This window comes from Balaenoptera borealis, assembly GCF_965194805.1.
Source record: "Balaenoptera borealis genome assembly, chromosome: 1".
Taxonomy (NCBI): Eukaryota; Metazoa; Chordata; class Mammalia; order Artiodactyla; family Balaenopteridae; genus Balaenoptera; species Balaenoptera borealis.
The window spans coordinates 87,574,857-87,594,439 of record NC_138860.1 but is presented as its reverse complement, the minus strand read 5'-3'; the positions used below and the strand labels follow the sequence as shown (position 1 = coordinate 87,594,439).

At 41.9% G+C, this 19,583-nt stretch overlaps 1 protein-coding gene across 3 annotated transcripts in view; it reads left to right on the top strand.

Moving 5' to 3' along the window:
• The window catches only part of LOC309616912 (uncharacterized protein), a gene marked incomplete at its 3' end in the record, with an annotated part of 68,449 nt that overhangs the window by 48,350 nt on the left and 516 nt on the right, over positions 1-19,583 (top strand). The window contains exons 1-4 of one of the 3 annotated variants that reach the window (XM_082368307.1): positions 9,762-9,983; positions 13,575-13,710; positions 13,828-13,872; positions 15,609-15,700. Of the gene's footprint in view, positions 1-9,761; positions 9,984-13,574; positions 13,711-13,827; positions 13,873-15,608; positions 15,701-19,583 lie in introns of those variants that run through there. The other 2 variants (XM_082368305.1, XM_082368306.1) reach the window with 2 other exon arrangements.

The window sequence follows — 19,583 nt, the reverse complement described above, 5'->3', positions numbered from 1 at the left end:
GCACTGAAGAGAGGCTGTAGTGTGGGGTGGTTAAGAGCTTTCACCTCAGGTTGACTTGGGTTATAATCTCAGCCCCCACTTAGCTGCATGATTTAGGACAGTTACATACTCCTTGAAGCATCTGAGCCCTCAACTGTAAAATGAGAATAACAGATCATACCTCATGACGTTATTATGGGTATTAAGTGAGACAATATAAATGTAGTGCTCAGAATAGTGCTTGTTACAGGCACATACTAAATACTCAATAAGGGACAGCTGTCATTATGGTTGTTGGAAATGACCTTTACTGTTGTAATTTTTGGTCCACACATATGCTGTTCTCTTTTCAGTCCCTGGCTTGCTCCTTGTCTCTCTTCCTCTGGGGTCATTGTCCCCTCCTGGAACTGCCCAAATCCTGTTCTTCAAGGCCCAGTTCAACTTCTGACCCTTCAAATTATTGCTTGCTACTCCAGACTTTCCTCACTGCTTTTTTTTTTTTTTTTTTTTTCCTGCAAGTCTAGAGTTTGTGTCATGTCTGTAATACAATTTAGGAATTAATTGTTATTGAAATCTTTTTGCTTCCTCAATTGGACTGTAAGGTCCCTGAGAGGGATTATTTCTTCAGCCTCTAATGAAATTCTCACTCTACTTAATTTGGCACTAAGACAGATAGTAGGTATTTATTAGTTACTGTATAATATTATATAAGTTACAGGTGTACAATATAGTTTTTGATCATGAAGAAAGCCAACATGTAAAAGTCATTATGAAATTTTAAAACCAGGGGTACTTGGTCCCCTGTATAGTCTCCTTCATTAATATGAATCAAGATGTATCCTGAAAAGAATGATTTATTCCAAAACACAGCACAGAGTGGAGAAAGGAGTGGTGGATGAAGAGTTCCAAAGTCAAGGTCAGCACTGTTTGTTAAGTTAGTAAAGCTTGTCTTTACTGACACAAATGACCTTGTTTTTGTTGTCCTCATTACTTCTTGTCATCTCTCTCCTACCTCACCTCTTTCTCCAATCCCAGAGGACCTACTGCCCTCAGAAAGCCCTCTGAGTATCTCCTTCTAGCTTAAGTTTCTGGGGAAGGTTCTCCAAGCTTCAGAATTAGCCTTTTCTTTCTTCTCCATAATATTTCCTCAGTACAGTTGACAGTTAAGAAAGATAGAGGTCTGGCCAGATAAATTATTAAAATAAAACAGGGCGAACGCCCTATTATGTTCCTTCCCAAGGGATTGGGGAAGTGACATCTTAAATCCAAAGGTATGAATTTCTTTCTTTCTTTCTTTGCAGAGCATGGGCTCTAGGCATGTGAGCTTCAGTAGTTGTGGCACGTGGGCTCAGTAGCTGTGGTGCACAGGCTTAGTTGCTCCGCAGCATGTGGGATCTTCCTGGACTAGGGATCGAACCCGTGTCCCCTGCACTGGCAGGCAGATTCTTAACCACTGCGCCACCAGGCAAGTCCCCCAAAGGTATGAATTTCTAATGATAGAATTTAAAGGAGTGTATTAGGAGAGTTGAAGAGATACCAGTGAGTGAGATTTGATGTGAGAATAAGCGAAGTATTGAGGAGATGGCCTTTTCAGTGCTCCTAAAATCTCTCTGAAGGCCAATCCCATTGTGAATAATCCAGAGATGAACAAATGTAATAATAATAACCAACACTTATTGGGCACTTACTGTGTGCCAGGCACTATTCCTAGACATCTACGTTAGTTATTCATTTGTTCCTCGTACTACCCTGTGAGGAAATACTATCATGACTCCATTTTATGGAAGAAAAAATTCGACCCTAGAGAAGTTAAGTAATTTTTCTAGAGTCGCACAGCCCTCTAATGGCAGAGCTGGGATTCAAAGCTAGGCAGTCTGATTGAGAGTCCCTCCACCCAGAGATGGCTTTTTTGAATCATGAGTCTCCCCTTGTAGACATTCTAGGAAGAGGGAAGAGGCAACTTCATGAGAAAAACCTAGGTATCACCATCATCATCATAATCATCACCATCATCACAGCGAACAAGGCACTGGTGCCATTGTGTACAGGGCACTGCATAGACTGCTGAGAAGGCAAAGAGGCCTCTGGCCCCGCTGCACGTCTGCACCCAACCCCTGAACCCTTCAGGTTGCTTCAAATGCCTCCACTTCCACAAAGCAGTTTCTGCTCACCTCATAGAACTCCCAATAATGTATCTCCTCTGACAGCCACTTTTTGCCTCTGCTCTGCCACTTATTTATTACTTTCTCTCTTGTATTGTGGTTATTTATATACACTGTCACACAGCTGAGCCTTTGCACATTGCTGAGTCCTTTGCCTGGCTGACTCCTACGCATTCTTTAAGATTCCACTCAGGTCTTATCGCATTTCCTGACTCTCCTGTCTGGATTAGATACCCCTCCTCTGTGTGCCCCAAACTCCTGGTATTTATCCATATCACAGCATTTACTATACTTGATTATAAATGTTTACTTGTTAGTATTCCTAACTAGATAGATCCCAGATCCTAACATCAGGGAACATGTCCTCTTATTTGAATCTTCAGTACTTTGCACAATACCTGGCACAAATTAGGCATTTACTAAACTTTTTTTTTTCCCAATGAATGAATCTTCCATGTAAGTCTAATTATACTTTGAAGACAAAATTGGATATCTCATTCATTTTTTTTATCCCCCTCAAGATGCCCTGCACCAAGTAGATGCTCAATAAATATAGCAATGACTAAATGACTGCAAAACACAAAGAGGTGTCAGATTCTGCTCTCAGGATATAGGGGAGGACTGGCAACTACAGTAAAAGGTAGATGACATTAAAAGTTTGCGTGTCTAGGTTATGTTCTGAAATTGGTGATATAGACATCTACAACTGAAATAAATGATAAAGAAAATAACGTTTTTTCCTATTGAAGTTTGAGGTTATTTGGCCAGTAAAATGCAGTCCAATATTCAAACCCAGGTCCAGGTGACTCTAAAACCAATATTGTTCCTGCAATACGACATTGTTGAGATGTTAGGGTAGAGGGGCCCTAGTTGGGCCCAGAAGAACCAGTAGGGCTAGGGTAATTAGAGACGAATAGGTACTGCACAAATGATAATATACATATTATATATATATTATGATAATTATATCACATATATAATGATATCATATATGATATATCATATATCATTATATATGATGATTATATATATATATGTGTATATATACACACACACACACACACACACACACACACACACACGTCTTTTAGGAAGCTCTATCTGGAAAGAGCATGGAGAATTGACTGATAAGGGGAAAAGCTGGAGGCAGGAATGTTTACTTGGAAATTATTACAAAAGTCTCAACTTGGGAACAGAAAACAAGAAATTGATTTAAGTGGGAATTTGTGGACATTGGTGATTGAGAAAAATACATAGACAGCTGGAAACTTTGAGTCAGGATTACTCCAAAGTTTTGAGCCTAAGTGAGAGACAGTGAATTCAGAAGTGAGACAATTTTGAAAGATGGTGAGTTTTGTTTTTTGATGTGTTAAACTGACTTCTAGATGGGCAAGCTGAGTGGATAGAAATGCAGGATTTAAGCTCAAGAGAGGCCTGAGCTAGACCTGAAGATGTGTTGATCATCTGCAAAGAGGTGTTGGCTAAAGTTAGGAGAGTGAGAGAGAGAGAGATCCTAGGGAGAAGTGGAGAAAGAAAAGATCAAAGAACCAAGGAGTTTAAGGAACATTCAAGGAATGTTCAGGTCAAGGAAGTATTAAAATCAATACAGACAGACCTCTGGCTTCCCTGGTGGTGCAGTGGTTAAGAATCCGCCTGCCAATGCAGCGGACACGGGTTTGAGCCCTGGTCCGGGAGGATCCCACATGCCGCAGAGCAGCTAAGCCTGTGCGCCACAACTATTGAGCCTGTGCTCTAGAGCCCGTGAGCCACAACTACTGAGCCCACATGCCACAACTACTGAAGCCCACGTGCCTAGAGCCCAGGCTCTGCAACTAGAGAAGCCCGTTGCACCGCAACGAACAGTAGCCCCCACTCGCCGCAACTAGAGAAAGACTGCGTGCAGCAATGAAGACCCAACACAGCCAAAAATAAATTAAATAAATAAGTTTAAAAATAAAAAAAAGAAGACAGACCTCTAGTTATCTGTTCGAAGGAAATGAAATTACGATCTTGAAGAGATATCTGCACCCTCATGTTCACTGCAGCATTATTTACAACAGCCAAGACATAGGAACAACCTAAGTGCCCATCAAGAGATGAATGAATAAAGAAAATGTGGCGCATATATATATACTATATATATATACTATATATATATATTACACACAATGAAATATTATTCAACAATAGAAAAGAAGGAAATCTTGTCATTTGCCATAACTTGGATGAAACTTGAGGGCATTATCCTAAGTGAAATAAGTCAGAGAAAGGCAAATACTGTGTGATCTCACTTATATGTGAAATCTAAAAAACCCAGACTCACAGAAACAGAGAACAGATTGGTGGTTACCAGAGGCAGAGGGTAGAGGGTTGGGGGAAATGTGTGAAGGTATTCAAAAGGTAGAAACTTCCAGTTATAAGATAAATAGGTTCTGGGGATGTAATGTACAGCATGGTGACTATAGCCAACAATACTGTATTGCATATTTGAAAGTTGCTAGGAGAGTAGATCTTAAAAGTGCTCATCACACACACAAAAATTGTAACTATGTGAGATGATGGATGTTAACTAAACTTAGTGTGGTAATCATTTCACGACATATACGTATATCAAATCATCATATGTACATGTTAAACTTATACAATGTTATATGTCAATTATATCTCAATAAAGTTGGGGGGTGGGGAGGGAGACAAAACCAGAATATCATCGTATCTTGGAATTCAAACTGTAAGAGAGTAAGGAAAGGATATTCATTGGATGGATTTGGTGATTAGGTTTGGCCATACTGGAGGAAGAATTTGGTAAGTGGTTGGGTTAATTACAGAGGAAGAAAAGGAATTGTGGTAGCAGAGAATGTAGGTTACCCTTTGGATAAGTTGGGAATGAAAAGAAAGGGGAAAAAAAGAGTATTTGTGTAAGAAAGATTTTACTGAAGATACTAAAGTAAAGAGAAAGTAAATGGAAGAGAGAGAACTGAGCAAAACCCTTCTGAGGTGAGATGAGATGACAAGGTTGGTCCTGCAATGTAGGAGTAGTGGATAAAATTTGGAATATTTGCTGTGGGAAATGATATAGGAGGCAATGAGGATGCATAAAAGGATTGCCAAGTAAAAACTAATAAAGTTCAACTGAAGTTTCCATCACCTGAAATTTGATTGAGATCCATTTTCTTGGTTTCATGGTTTTTTTCTAGTAATGTCTGCCAGCCCAGGAGTGGAAACAAATGTAGGTACATCTCAGCCTTAGGAATTTCCATTGCTGGGATGATGGGTGGTCAAGGATTCCAAAAGACAACGTGGCTAATAGGAGCAACCTGGATGCAAACCATGGAGGTGAGGTCAAAGCTGCAGTAGTTGGGTACCAATCACAGAGAGGCCGGGAAGAGATTGTGGGAAGTGGGAAGAGTTCAGCAGTGAAGGCAGAACCCAGGAAAAATAACATAGGTGTATCTGAAGGGCAAAATTCCTAGAGAAATGTCTAGTAGAATAAAATGAAATGAAGTAGTAGAAATACTTTCCCAGAATTATTCTTGGGAAAGAGGTTAAGAATAAGAAATGAAATAGTAAATTAGTGGAAACTGAAGAGGAAAGGGGACATGAGACTGTAAGGACAGATGTGAAGAACTGGCCTGAAGACCAAGAAATCTGGGGAGAAATGGTTAGAGCACGTGGAACACATAGGTTGTTAAGCCATGATGGACTATGGCTAAATTGGAAAGCTGGGGAAGGGGATCAGCATTTAATATATCAATCAATTAGGGCTCAGGAGTTTGCGGGCTGAATGTCACAAAGTTTGACTTTTAGAAGGCAGGCAATGAGGGTAGGAGGCACAACCATGTAGGTTTGAGTGTGAAAATGAAGGAGAAACATTGGTGGTACCGTCTAAAGGGATCTGAGTGTCACATCACAGATCTGTCAGAGCTTTTACAGATAGGGTGCCTCTAATTCCCAGGTTGTGGAAAGCAGATATGTGGGGACACAGAACAAGACCCAAGCTCACATCAGAGTGCCAATGGCCCCAGGTGGAGCTGCAGGAAGGCAGGAGGTGGGAATTCTGATTTTTTCCTTCCAAAAGAGACACTTAGCCCTCAATTTTCCTGGCAGGTATGAAGCTCTGGGACTCCCCATTGGCTTAAATGGACTGGTGAAAGCTAGGATAGGGAGATTTTTTTCTCCTCCATGGGCAACCTAAAGAAGAAATCCCTTCCTGACTATTTTATTACAGCACTGTGAAAGTCAAGATGCCATTCCATTCTAACCCCTCATTTTCAGTCATAAATGATTATCTTGGTAGTATTCCTTTGGGGTTGAAATTTGCCAGTTTTGCTTTAGACAATGAGGTAGATGAATTGGTAAGAAATAGTATAAGCAGCAGGAAATCGTGGACAAACTAAGGGCTTTGACCAAGGCAAGGATTTATTAGGGCCTCTTATAAACCTAGCACCAGCTGGCTGAGTGGGTTCAACCCTTCTGAGTCTTGATTTCATCATTCCTAAGGTAGAATTTCATGTTCTCTCCTACAATAGTAAATATTGTTAGGAATGAATAATCCTTGGAGGTTAGAACAGTGCTGTAGAGTGCTGGACTTAAATTCTAGTCCCTAAAAATGGGCATAATTTTGGCAAGTCATTAAACTTCTACGTCTTAGATTTCTCATCTGTAAAATAGGAGGTGGTTCTTTCCAACCCTAAAATTTAAGTATACGTTTATCAAGAGCTGAGAGAACAAAAGTGTTTCGAAGGTGGAGTTCACAGGTAGAAAAGACTGGTGGCACACTTAAATAACAGATGCTGTGATTACTTGAAGAACTAAGAAGCCAGACATACAATCCATGTTTGTATCACAGTGAGTGCATGTCATCATTATGAGACGCAAATTTCAGAAAGTAAAAAATCAAACCCAGATCTCTTTAGTGTTGAAAGCTTTTATTTTTAACAATATTACCATTTAGATTTAAAAAAATGATTTATCTTAGAATTTCTAGAGTGACAGAAATAGTTTGAAGCTTTTATTTATAGGATGCTTTTAACAATGATTTCATTATTATCCATTAGTATTTATGTATATACAGTGTACTAGATCCCTGTACAGCAAAATAGAATTCTTTCCCAAGTGAGATGGAAATGCATGGAAGTTAGAAAATTCAGAGGAAAAAATTCTAGTAAAAATAGATAAACTATTTCATTACAATAAATAATATTTTAAAGTGCATTTCTATCCCATGTGCAAGGTAGCTAAATTAACATGACTTACAGCTTGCTTAAATTCTCAGTATTATTGCTCTTTTAGCCTAGTGTTGCACATTTAATATTCATTTGCTTTTTTCTTCTGGTTCAATAAATAATTCCGAACTTTGACACATATAAAGTGTCAAAGTTAAGTGAGGGTGTAAGGCCTAGTAAAATGGTTAAGACTTTTTTGCATGTGTGTCATTATTATAATGAGCTTGTTTTTTGAGCTCTCTGAGCAGAGGTGATCTGGTATGGAACACCCCAGCCCAGAATTTATGTTAGTAGTGGTTTTCTCTTACAGATAAGTCTGTGAATCCCTTCTTTCCATCTACCTTAGCAATCCCAAATGCTTCTTGCATATTTCTGGATTTAGTTGTCTTTTCATATGTCCATACCTGACTTTTTCCTCCTGCCTTCTTTTTACAGAGGTCCCTACTATGTTTCATCAAATATTCTATCACCAAAACTTGACAAGAAAACATTTTAATTATTTCCCATTTGGAATCCTTCAACTGATCCTAAATTTATATGTTTATACCTGCTTTTGTCTTTTTTCTTTATTTATATGCTCAGTTATAACAGAAGACAAGGAGAAAACATCTTGCTATGAAAAAACAGTTTTTCATAGAATCTAAGCTGCGGAGCCATGGTATAGAAACTTACATGACCAGCTTACAGTTTTAAATGGTTTCGAAAGCTTTATCATTTTGGGCTCTCCTGTACCATCCTTTACAACCAGCATCATTCGTTAAAAGATTGCCCTAAGGAAGGTTTCCTATTTTCTAGACAGGGAAAGTGACATAGAAATAAGTACCTGGTTAAAACCATGGTGATAGAAGCAAAAGCTGAAAAAAATTTATCTACTTCTCTTGGCCATGTTGCCTCCATCTATCTTTGGGGAGAATACGCAGTACATTATAACATAAGCAGTCTTCGCTTAACTGATTCAGAAAAGCTGCCGGGCCAGTGCATATAGTTGCAGAAACATCTTAGATCAAGACTCTACAAACACAGAGATGTAACACTGTGTTCTGGGGAGGGCTGTGGAGCAGACAGGGCTGTAATAACAGTTGGGCAGGGCAGCAACAAGGGCCACAAAGATAAAACAGGAGTAGTGGGAATCTGAGCTTTATTCAGCAACATGCGCTCACCATGATGCCATCATTTTTCCTTCTAAGAAAAAGTGCAGTCTAATGGGTTACCCTCTCACTTCACAGGGGACAGTGCCGGGATGCCCGGGCTTTGAGCTCTCCAAAGCACAGGCCTTCTAAAAATCAGGGAAGTGATGCTGCGATTAAAAAAGCGGTTGTGAAGCGATTCGAGGATCTAGGCAGAGGTCCTCAATGGGCACTAGGTAGCGATGCGTGAGCGGGGCTGGGCCAGGCCCCATAAGGAAGGGGAAACCCTGCACCAGCCAACGCATCTGCAGGACCTGGCGAGAACGTGCTTTGGAGAAGGTGGACGAGAGTTCAACCCCAAGAGGGGCCTGCACCCTTGGGAGGGGAGAAAGCCGGCAACAGCAAAGGCAGTGCAGAGACTGAGGGGTGAAGACAAGGGACGGGAGAGGGGATGGGGCAGGGTGGAACCGCATCCTGGAGGTGTGCGGGGGTCGCCTTGAAGATTGAGGACTAGGCCGGGACCAGGACAGCAGGGAAGTGTGAGGGAAAGACCCCTTCCTTTGGCAGCTCCTAATGTATTTCTGTCAAAGATGGCCAAATTCCACGCTGCCCTTCCCCCCTCCGCGCCTTTTCCACTGGGCTGCTTCTCAATGCTGCGAGAGGCGGTGGGGAGGTCCGGGTGAGTGTGCGCGTGGGGAGGAAGGTGCGGGAAAGAAGAGACCCTCCCTGGCCGCCCCTCCCACCCCACCGGCCTTTCGGGAGGTTCTTTTAGTTGAGAAAGGGGGCTCTGCCGCTTTAAGGTGGAGAATAGGCGTCACCTCTGGCCGGGTGACGAACTGGGGCGGGGACCTGGTGGGCGTGTCCATGCAAAGCAGGAGGTGGTGCCGGCGGTGGGCGGCCCCATAGTAAAATATTGGAGGGAGGGGCGGGGTCGAGGAGGCGAGGCTACTTGGTGGGCGGGGCGCAGGGGGCGGTGCCTCTTAGGGAAGGCAGGGGAGGGGGAGGAGGAAGCGGCCGGTTGGTACCATTACGCGCGTTCCGGAAGGGGGACAAGTGACATTCCCTTGGAGGGGGGCGGGCCCTTCCCGGCGGCGGGGCCCTTGCTGAAGCGGGGAGGGGCGTTCCCCCTTCCCCCGCCGGGCGGGACGTCGGGGCCGGGGGGAGGGGGCACTTCTTCGCTCGCGTCCGAGGCGGGGCTGTCGGTACCTTTCGTGGCGCGGTGCGGCTGGGGGAGGGCCAAGGGGAGGGGGAAGGGGCGGTACCAGGAGGGGGGTGCCGGAAAGGGGGAGGCGCCGGCGGACAATGGAGCCTATGTGTGCCTGCGGGAGTGGGACGGCGCCGCCGCCGCCGCTGCCGCCGCCGGGGGGAGACGCTGCGCCGCCGCTGCCGCTGGCCCCGGCCCCGGCCCCCCGGGGCTGAGAGCCGCCCCGGACCGAAGCCCCCTCCCCTACTCTGCTCCTCCTCTCCCCTCCCCCACTCCTGCCTCGGGGGTAAGTGGCACCTCAGGGGGAGGGGGAGGGGAAGGACCGAAGCCGGGGTGGGGGGGCCGGGTCCGCGTCCGCGTGTTTTGAGCGGGTTTGAGGGCAGGGGTAGCGAAAGCCGCGAAGGGCTAGGGGGGTGGGGTGAGGGGAGAGAAGCGGTGGGGGTCGAGGTCGTAGATTTAGAGTTGAGTCTAGAGAAACCTGTGGGGGGAGATGGGGGGGCGTCCTCTGCCCACCGCTCACTGAGCGGTGGGGAGAGACGGAGGCATCTCTCGGTTTATTTTTTAGAGGTTGTGTCCCAGGCGGTGCTTGGAGAGACTAAACGAGGAGATGGGACGGTCCCAGGGTCCTGGGATGAAGGGGCATTCGAGGGGCGAGATGGAGAGCTAAATGAGGGAATTCGAGTTGAGTCTGGTGGGGTCTGTTAGACCCCGGAGATGGATAGTGAGGTACAGGGGACTTTGCAGGCCAGTGACTTGTTGGAGGGTTGGGGGGAAGTGAAAGTGAAGAAGAATGTTCTTGTAGTAAAGGGCTCCAGCAGGTGAGGTGGGGGTGTCTAGGTCACTGAGTCATTGTGGGGGTCGTGGACACACCAGTGGTTTCCAAAGTGGAGCTGTAGCCATTAACCTTTGAAAGTTGCAAAGACTATTAAGATGTCACTGGTTAGTGTTGGGCGAGCCTGGTGAAATGGAGATATCCCAAGGAAAAAACAGTGGGGTTGGTTATTATGTTCAGAGAGAAGGGCCAGAGGCCTGTAACAGTGTTGCTGGGGGCCTTATGTGAAGGCTCCCAAGCCTGAAGGAGGAGGCCTGAAATCTGTCCTCCAGAGCCCTGCCCTGTGATAGAGAGGAGTGACTTAGAGCCTAGATTGCAGACAGTTGGGGACTATTAAAGTTACTAGACAAAGTAGAGAAATGGACATAACTATGTGTTGGTAGCGAGAGACTAAGGTGGGGTAGAATTGATGCAGAGTTAGACTGTGGTTAGGGCAGACATGGACAGATCCCTGGCAATGACTTTAGTGGGAAAATGATTGAGTGGCTGTGTAAAGAGTTACATTTTGATCAATGGTGTGTGATGGAGTATTTGTTAGCATTTGATGTATTCAAGAATTAAGTGTTTATTCTTAGGTCAGAGATCTAGACTCTTGTACACTGAGCACAAAGTGATGAATCAGAATTAGCAAGTAGGAAGGATACGTAGTTGAGAGTAAGGGGTAGGGGGTGCAAATGAATATTGATAGATAAGACTCCTGTGTAGACAAGAACTTTTCACTCTTCATGGAGATTGTACAACATGGTTGTTCTGTTGACTTTGGTTTTTGACTGGATACTAATGATATGGGAAGGTTTAACAAGGAGTTAGTGTGAACAATGTTATGGTCCTAAGTACAAATTTAAGAAGGACCTCCTTACTAACTATTGAAAAAGACCCAATCTGTAAGACACAGAAATGGGTTAATAAAAGCAGTTAGATGGCATAAGGATGCTTTGGGGAATGAGGATTCCATTAATTAGTGGTTTGGATAAGAAGAGAAAATTTAATGCAAAGTTGAGATAGGGATGACCTTTAATAGTGTTAGAATCTAGGATCTAATGGTATTGAACCATTAGAATATTATTTTGTAATAACAGTGTTGAATGTAAGATGATAATAGTTCCTAAACATAACGGTAGATCGATAAGAAGGTCATTGACTAAAAGATGAAGGAACAATTTCCATACTGTTCTCTTCTTATAAGGCAGGTTTTATGTAGTAACTTGGCTCCTGAGCTAAGGATTCCTGACCTGGATTCTTAGATGACTAGTGTAAGTGAAAAAGCACTTACGTACTTTGGAATTTATTCTATGGGATATTTTTCCCATAGCCTTCAGAAGTGTGTCTGCTCCCGTGGATCAAAAGAAAATGCTCTCTGGCTTGTAGGGGAAAAAAGTACAGAGGTTTCACAAGCATTATAATCAACTAAATATTTGATCATGGTGATTTGGTATAGTGGTTAGAGCCTTGAACTTGGAATCAGGAAGCTGGTTTTACCATTGACTTATGTGTGACTTTAAACAAATCTCTCATATTTATTCTCCAGTTTTGCTATTTATGAAGTGGGGATACCACTGCTCTAACCACTCACAACGCATTGCAGCGCTTAACAAGTTAATGCTTATCTGCACAGTGCCTTGGACACTTCTGGGAATGAAAGTTTACGTAGCCCAACTTTTTTCTCACTTGTAAAAAACTGCTATCTCTGGAACAGACCAAATTCAGCTTCTGTAACAATTACAGCAGCATGCTTGATCAAGGAACAAAAAGGAGTACCTTATACATCTGCCTTGTTCTATTGTCCAGGTTTTGGTTTTATATTAGTTTTGAAAGGTGATACCTCTTCCCCATTTAGTGGTGAAACAGGATAGTGATGACAATTGTAGAAATGTAAGCAAAGGTCCCCATGGGAGAGTGGGACTATACATGTTGTGAGTGTTAACCTAGGCTGATGCTGACTCTAAATTTGTGTGACCTTGGACATGTTACTTGGCTTCCTGGTGGCTTAATTTTTTTCAACTATGAAGTACTGCTAATGGAATGACTTACTTGTCTGTATGCCTTGGTGACTATGTTAGGGTCTATAGAAACTTTATGTGCTCTAGATCAGAAGTTCTTAATCTTCTATGTCCCATGTTTTCCTTTGGCAGTTTAACAAAACATAGGACCCCTTCTGAGAATCATGTTTTTTAAATGTATAACATAAAATATATAGAATTACAAATGACACGGAAACAGTTATCAAACTGTTAGACAATTGTAATACAGTAGTTTGTATGTTTATAACACATTAAATAACAAAATGTAGCTTCAGGTCTAATGATACTATAATTTTGAAGTAGTGATGAGTGTAAATATTATGTTGAGAGATCTGCAATAACTGTAATGTGATGTGAAGTGTTTTATGGTTCCTCTTGGTGACATAGTCACGGAATTGCTAATACTGCTCTGGGTTGTTACCTACAGTCACAGTTAAAGGTGGTGCTAACTTTTACTTGGGGGTTAGTGAGTATGAAGATCAAAATTTTCGCCAGCCAAGTCCACAGGTGCCACCCCTCCTAAGTCTCTCCAGAGACCCCTTAAGAGGTCGTGGATCCCAGGTTAAGAAAGAGGTCCTGCTCTAGACCAGCTGATTTTTGAAAGTTGAATTATCTAATGGCCACTTGCCTTTTAAGCTTTGTAATATTTTTTTGCAGCATCTTCACCATGCTAAGAACAAGGGCATAGAGAAGATATGAAATAAAAGTCTATTTTACAACCTGTGATAACTGTTCTTGGATGGGGAGAAAGTTAAAAACAGTGATTAGAATGAGGCTTTTGTGCCTGATGGATTTTGCTTTTCTAAACTTCCCAGTCTTCAGTAGGATAGAAGTAGGCTATAGTGCTCCAGCTTCTTGCATTTTGAGTTTTAGTGGTTTTGCGTTCTTTCCCCATTTTTGACCTAATTATTTTCTTACTATTCTTACAAATATTGTTTTGGTCACAGAGCATTGGGGAATGGGTGGTTTTCTTTGCCGATGGTGTGATGGGGTATGAACTTTTCCATTCTTCTCATTCCTGTAGGACTGAATGTGGGACTAGCTGGTGTTACTCCACTTTGACCTAAAAATTCCTTTCTGTTTGGGAGGCAGAGATCACTCTTGGAAAGTTCCTCTGCGTCCCAATGTTAGAAGAGAGAGCAAATTGGACATCTTGAAAGGTAAAGAGCCCGATGATGAGCACGTAACTTCTGTGATTCAGTCTGTGCATTTTGGATTTTGTTTCTGCTTCTGTAGGGTCTCTTGTAAGTTAAAACTATATTTGTTCATTATTGTAGCAGTTCCCAAGGCAGAGGTCATCAAGTTAAATGCAAGTCATAACTGTAAGTGCAATTACCTTATACTTTCCTATGAACAGGGACTTCTGCAATAAGTTATTTCCTAGGAAAGGCAGATGGTAAGAAGTTAAACAAGTATTTATTGTGTCATCATTGATTTGTATGAATGTGCGGCAAGAGTAACAATACACAAGCCTCAAGCTCATGATAATACACGAATCAACCAGCATTTATTGAGTTTCTTTTGGGCCCTGAGATGATGACCCTTTCCTCAGGGGGTTCCCTGACTATATATAACAGGGATACAATTTTTAAAGTGTTCTAACAGTGTCATGAATGTAATGCTGTGGGGCCATGGAGGACATTCCTGGGGATAGTTTGGAATCAAGGAAAATTTCACAAAGAAGGGATATTTGTGCTGACATTTTACTTTGGGTAGCCATTACTCTAAATGATGATAGATGACGTTCATTTTTGAATGGTTAAATTCTGTCGAAACTCTTGAGCTTGATATAAATTTATTTGCTTGCTTAAAGTTTGTTAGCTTGAAGGACAGTAGGTGAGTTTTTACCCTTCGAGTACGAAAACATATATTAGCATTTTGTTTGGACCAAAGTTTTCTATATAAGTCCATAGTATAGTTTTCTTTTCTCCACATGTTTTGGAAAGATTGGTTCTTCCTATTGTGTGCTTTTTCTGAGAGGAAGCCTTTTAGTAGTTGGCATGCCAGAAGTTAAGAATGAGCTAGGAATGGAATCCTGAGGCCTTTTAGTTCCACATTCTAAGTTTGATACTATGCCTTTTATGGTGTAGTGGTCATAGCATAGAAGTGAAATTTGTTAAACATGACATAGTTGTAATAAACTTGACTTCTTAGAGCAGGAGAGTGGAAAAGGATCATTGGAAGAGTTGAAATCGGAATTATAGAGGTGATTCTGACCTAAGTTAGACTAATTTGTGAATTTATTTACAACTTTGTGGTAACCTTATAGAGTTTCCTTTTAAAGATTCCTGAATAATTTGGCCTTAGGACAATCTGGAACTTGGTTCTTCCTTGCCATTTCAAAACTATAAATTCTGGGCAAAGGGGGAGGCTTGGTGTTATAATTCTAGTTTACAAGGACTAATGTTGGAAATTGTTCTGCCTGGTGAGTTACTTAGTGTTTTATTGAATTATCTAGCTCAAGTCAGTATAGCATTTCACACAGAGTAGGCTTTCAAGCAAAGGAAATCATATGGTCCTGTTGTTCAGTCATATGTTCCCCCAAAAGTATGTGAAAATAAATTTCCTTGCTGCATGCTTGCCCTGTAGAGTTACAGTTGAGAGTAGGGAGGAACTGTGAATGGTATGCACTTTGTGAATTCAGAAGTGTATCTGGAATTTTGAATCTTTCACCTTTACAGTCAGCTCTCAATTCTCTGTACTAATTAGGAATGGGAAGAAGCAAAAATGTGAAGGTTTTTTTCCTACTAAATGTTCAGAAAAGTAGAAAAATTGATTTTATTTGCTATTAATATTTTTCCAGTTTCTAAAAAGAAAATATGCAGTTGGGAAGGAGGGAAAGTCACAAGGCCCTTGAGATATCTACAGATTGGATAATATACCCTTTAATAATTGGAAGGTGATTCTGTTTACATGGGAGGTGATAACTTCCTCCTAAACTAATACTCTAGAATAAATAGGAAACCTGTTCTTCTCTTAAGATAGTAACAAAATGATACTATTGATTTTTTTTTTTAATCACTTAGAAACTCTTCTTCTTTATTTTATCCTCATCCAGGTGAGGGTCACCTTTGAGACAGGGGTTCCTGGACTCCGCAAGCTCCTCCCCTCCAGGATGAGCACTGCCGTATCGTGACCCTTGGGGTTTTGGTGAGTAGCCTGATGGATGATAGCACTAGAGAGCACGCCTGGCTTAGAAAGATGATCTTGGGGAAAAGCTTCAACTTTTATTCAACAGATATTTTTTGAGCAAATAGCATGTGTCAGACACTATAGTAAGTGCTAGGAATACAGGGATGAACAAATCAGTCTTGATCCCTGCCTTCACGGAGCCTAACATGAGAGATGAATGTTACGCAAATGATCACATAATCATACAACATGGGAAATGTTGTGAAGGAAAAACACAGGATGCTATGAAAAGAGTGTAATGGAGAATTTTGTCTAGATTAGTGGCTTTACAGTATCCTTTCTCTCTAAAGAAGAAACACTGAAGCTGAGCTTTTCTTCACTCAGCAAAAATATTCAACTTGATATGGAAGGTTAGGGGTGAGGGAGAGAGGTATCAAGAATGACTCCAAATTTCTGTCATGAGCAGCTGGGTGGATGAAGGTGCCATTTACTAAAACATAGAAAACTGAAGGGAAAATACTTTTGGGAGGGAGGCTATATACAGATGAAGAATTCATCTTTGTCTTTGTTAGGTTTCAGACATCTAGGGAGATGTCAAGTTGGCAGTTGTGTATACAGGTCAGCAGAGCAGAAGCTGAGCCGGAGATGGAAATTTGGGAGTTGTTGGCATGTAAAGAACTTATAGAATAAGAAGAGAAGAAGCCCCAGGGTAGAGTCGTGAGGAACTCAAAATTGTGGAGGTTGGATAGAGAAGGGGCCAGCAAAGGAAGCAGATGAAGAGTGACTTGAAGGAGGAAGACTGGGAAGGTGTGGTATTATGGGAACCAAGAGAGGGGAGCTTCAAGAAGGAAGTGATCAACTGGCAGAGTCTACGAGATGGAGTAAGATGAGGTTAGAAAAGCGGTCAGTGGTGACCTTAACAAAAGTCATGGTTTTTGTGATCTGTGGGTAGAAGTTGGTTTAAAATGGTTAAAGGGTGAATGGCAAGTAAGGAACTGAAGACTGTGTCTTATCAACTCTGGTAGAGAATCTTGGCTCCAAAGGGGAATAGAATGCCAGAGCTGGTTTTGTTTTGCTTTAATTTTTTTTTTTTTTAAATCTGGAAGATACTACAACATGTCTGAAAGCTGATTGGAAATATCCAGGAGATGCAGGACGTAGAGAGGTGGCCACCGGCGAGAGTGAGGGTGCTCAGTAAGCTGGAAGGGATGGGACCTAGACCACCTGTGGTAGGACTGACCTTTGGGGAGAAGTGGGCTATTTTTTTCGGTTTCATTAATAGGGAAGAAAGATGGGATAGGTACTGATTAAAAGAGATTTGCAGATTTGGTGGTGAGGAATCCTGCCTGGTGACTTCTCTTATCCCTGTTAAGTCCTGGGCAAGGCCATGCACTAGGAGAGGAGGATGATGGTTGGAGACGGCGAAGGTAAGAAATGCCATTAGGCAGGATAGATGAGTGAGCTTGCTAGAGGATGGCAGTAGTCATGGTTAACCTGAATGTTTATGTTGTGCTGCTAAGCATTTTCTATGTACTGGCTCACCTTGTCCACCAAGTCCGTGCTTAGCCAGGCACTGCAGTGATGAAGAGCATGGCCAGCGTGTCTGGCTGAATGCCAGCTCCACCACTTACTAGGGTGTGACCCAACTTACTTGGGCAAATTACTTACTGTTTCAGAGCCTCAGTTTCCTCATCTCTAAAATAGGGATAGTAGTAGGACCTGCCTTCTGTGGTTGTTGTGAATGAGTTAGTATGTACACATAGTAAAAATTTTAAGTATTATTTAAGAAGAAAAGAGAGAAAAATTATATAAGCAGATCTTAGAGTTAGGAGATTTAGTTATACTGGGGAAATATCTCACTCTGGATACAATTAACCATTCTGTGGAAGATCTTTTCTAGTCCTTAAAGGTAAACAGTTGAGCACTAACCTGAAAATGTAGGAGCTGCAAGAGTCTCATTTTATTCTTTGGGGTTGTATGATAAGATACCTGGCAGATTTCTTGCTTGGTTGTTTTTGGTGTCAGGCTAAAGCTAGGGTGACTTATTTCAACAACTCCCTTGAATTAGGGGTTAAAACACCTGGATTTTATTCCCATCACTGGGTGAGCCCACAAGCTTGTTTCAGCCTTCTGTGCTGTCTTTCCACCCATAAAGTAATGGTAAGGAGATGGCTTAGAGGAAAGAGCAGGTCAGAGAGCACTGATGCGAAACCTGGGAGAACCCCGTTCACACCTGTGTGCTCCGTCCATTCATCTGTAAAATGCCGTTGATTATTATTATTAGAAATAATCTCTGCTACCAGCTCATCAGAAATGCCTGGCAGATTGAGGTGATTTGATATTTGTAATATGTTTAGAGTTTCTTTGGAAGGAGAGTGCAACACAAGTGCCAGGTGTTTCTGCTCTGAGAGGAGCTGGGTACATCACCAAGAGTCCAACCACATTCTTAGTACATCATACTGAGTATTACAGAAAAATCAAAGAACTTGAAAAGAAGGTTCTTGTCTTCAAAGAGCATAGTCTACGTAGGGAGATAAAAAATACACATGGGACTATTCAATTCGACATATGATTGAGTGCTAGAATGTGTGATGCAGACAGAAAGTACCAGAAGAAGTTACAGAAGGGGACCATATAGGTGATAACTTCTTTTTTTTTCCTGAGGTAAATGTTTTCTTATGGCTTTGTCCATGCAAGATTCATTTACTACTTCTGTTTTACCAGTGATTCCCGACGTTTAGTGGGAGGTTACAATATGGTTTATGATCATATATTATGTTGAACTTGACAACCACAATCAGGTTTATAGTCTAAACTGGAAAAAAAAAAAAAAAAGCTAAAGGTGGTGAGGGATAGACGTACAACCTTAAATATAATCAAGACCAAAATGTTTTTAGGATGCTTTCTCCCAAGGTCAGCATAGAAACATTCCATAACATTGTATTCTAGTTCTTTTTCCTGACTTCTTCATTTAAAAGAAAAAAATGTGATTGTACGCACTCAGAACTTCCATAAATTCCTTTCATGGTCTCAGGTAAAATCGCTGGGACTGCTGCAAATTTCTAAATGAAGAAATAGACGTCTAACACTTGACAATGATCATATTCAGTGCCAAGTGCCAGAATATAATGGACCCTCCCAATTTTAGTCCAGTTCTTGAGCCTCTCAAAGTGTATGTAACACCTAAGCTACTTCTAACTCCCTTTGATTCTTTAGCCACTAATCCTGTATCTAATATCCTCATTCAGTCCTATACCCCATGGGTAAAATACCAGAATGTAGAGCGGGAGGTGCAGGGGGACAGTGGTTACCAAAAAACCACATTGGAACTGCCCTGGAAGGAGCAGTGACTGAAAGTGTATCTTGGTTTTCCCTGAACCAGTTTAGGCTTCCCTAAATAAAGGGCTTTCTCATTTGTTCTCTGGCTAGGTTTGGGAATATTTTCTTGACCTTTTATGCTTCAAATTAGCCTTGCAAATTGGCTCAAAAAATATCTTAGCCTTCAAAGATGTTCTTTTACCTTCCGCATTATGGATCATTCCCATGCTTACCCATGCCTACAGCTCCTGTCATTAAGCAGTGAGAACACAGGACACATACTCAGCATAATTTAGTAGAAAGATCATAGAAATCAGGGGACAGAACTGATTGTATTTGGTATTGGCTCAATAGTTGATTTCAGAAGTACCTCCTTTAATGTCTCCCCACCCTGAGGCCCTGAGAATATAAAGAGAGAGTAATTTGTTTCATGGTTTGAAATTGGGATGGGTTGGTTACATTTCAGAGCCATCAGAGGTGAAACACCAGATAGTTGCTATGGATTTGGAGTACTCAGTGGTTTCAAAGCATTGTTTTGAAGAAAGAAAAACCCAGGTTTTTGAGGGTTTTGTATCTGGACGTA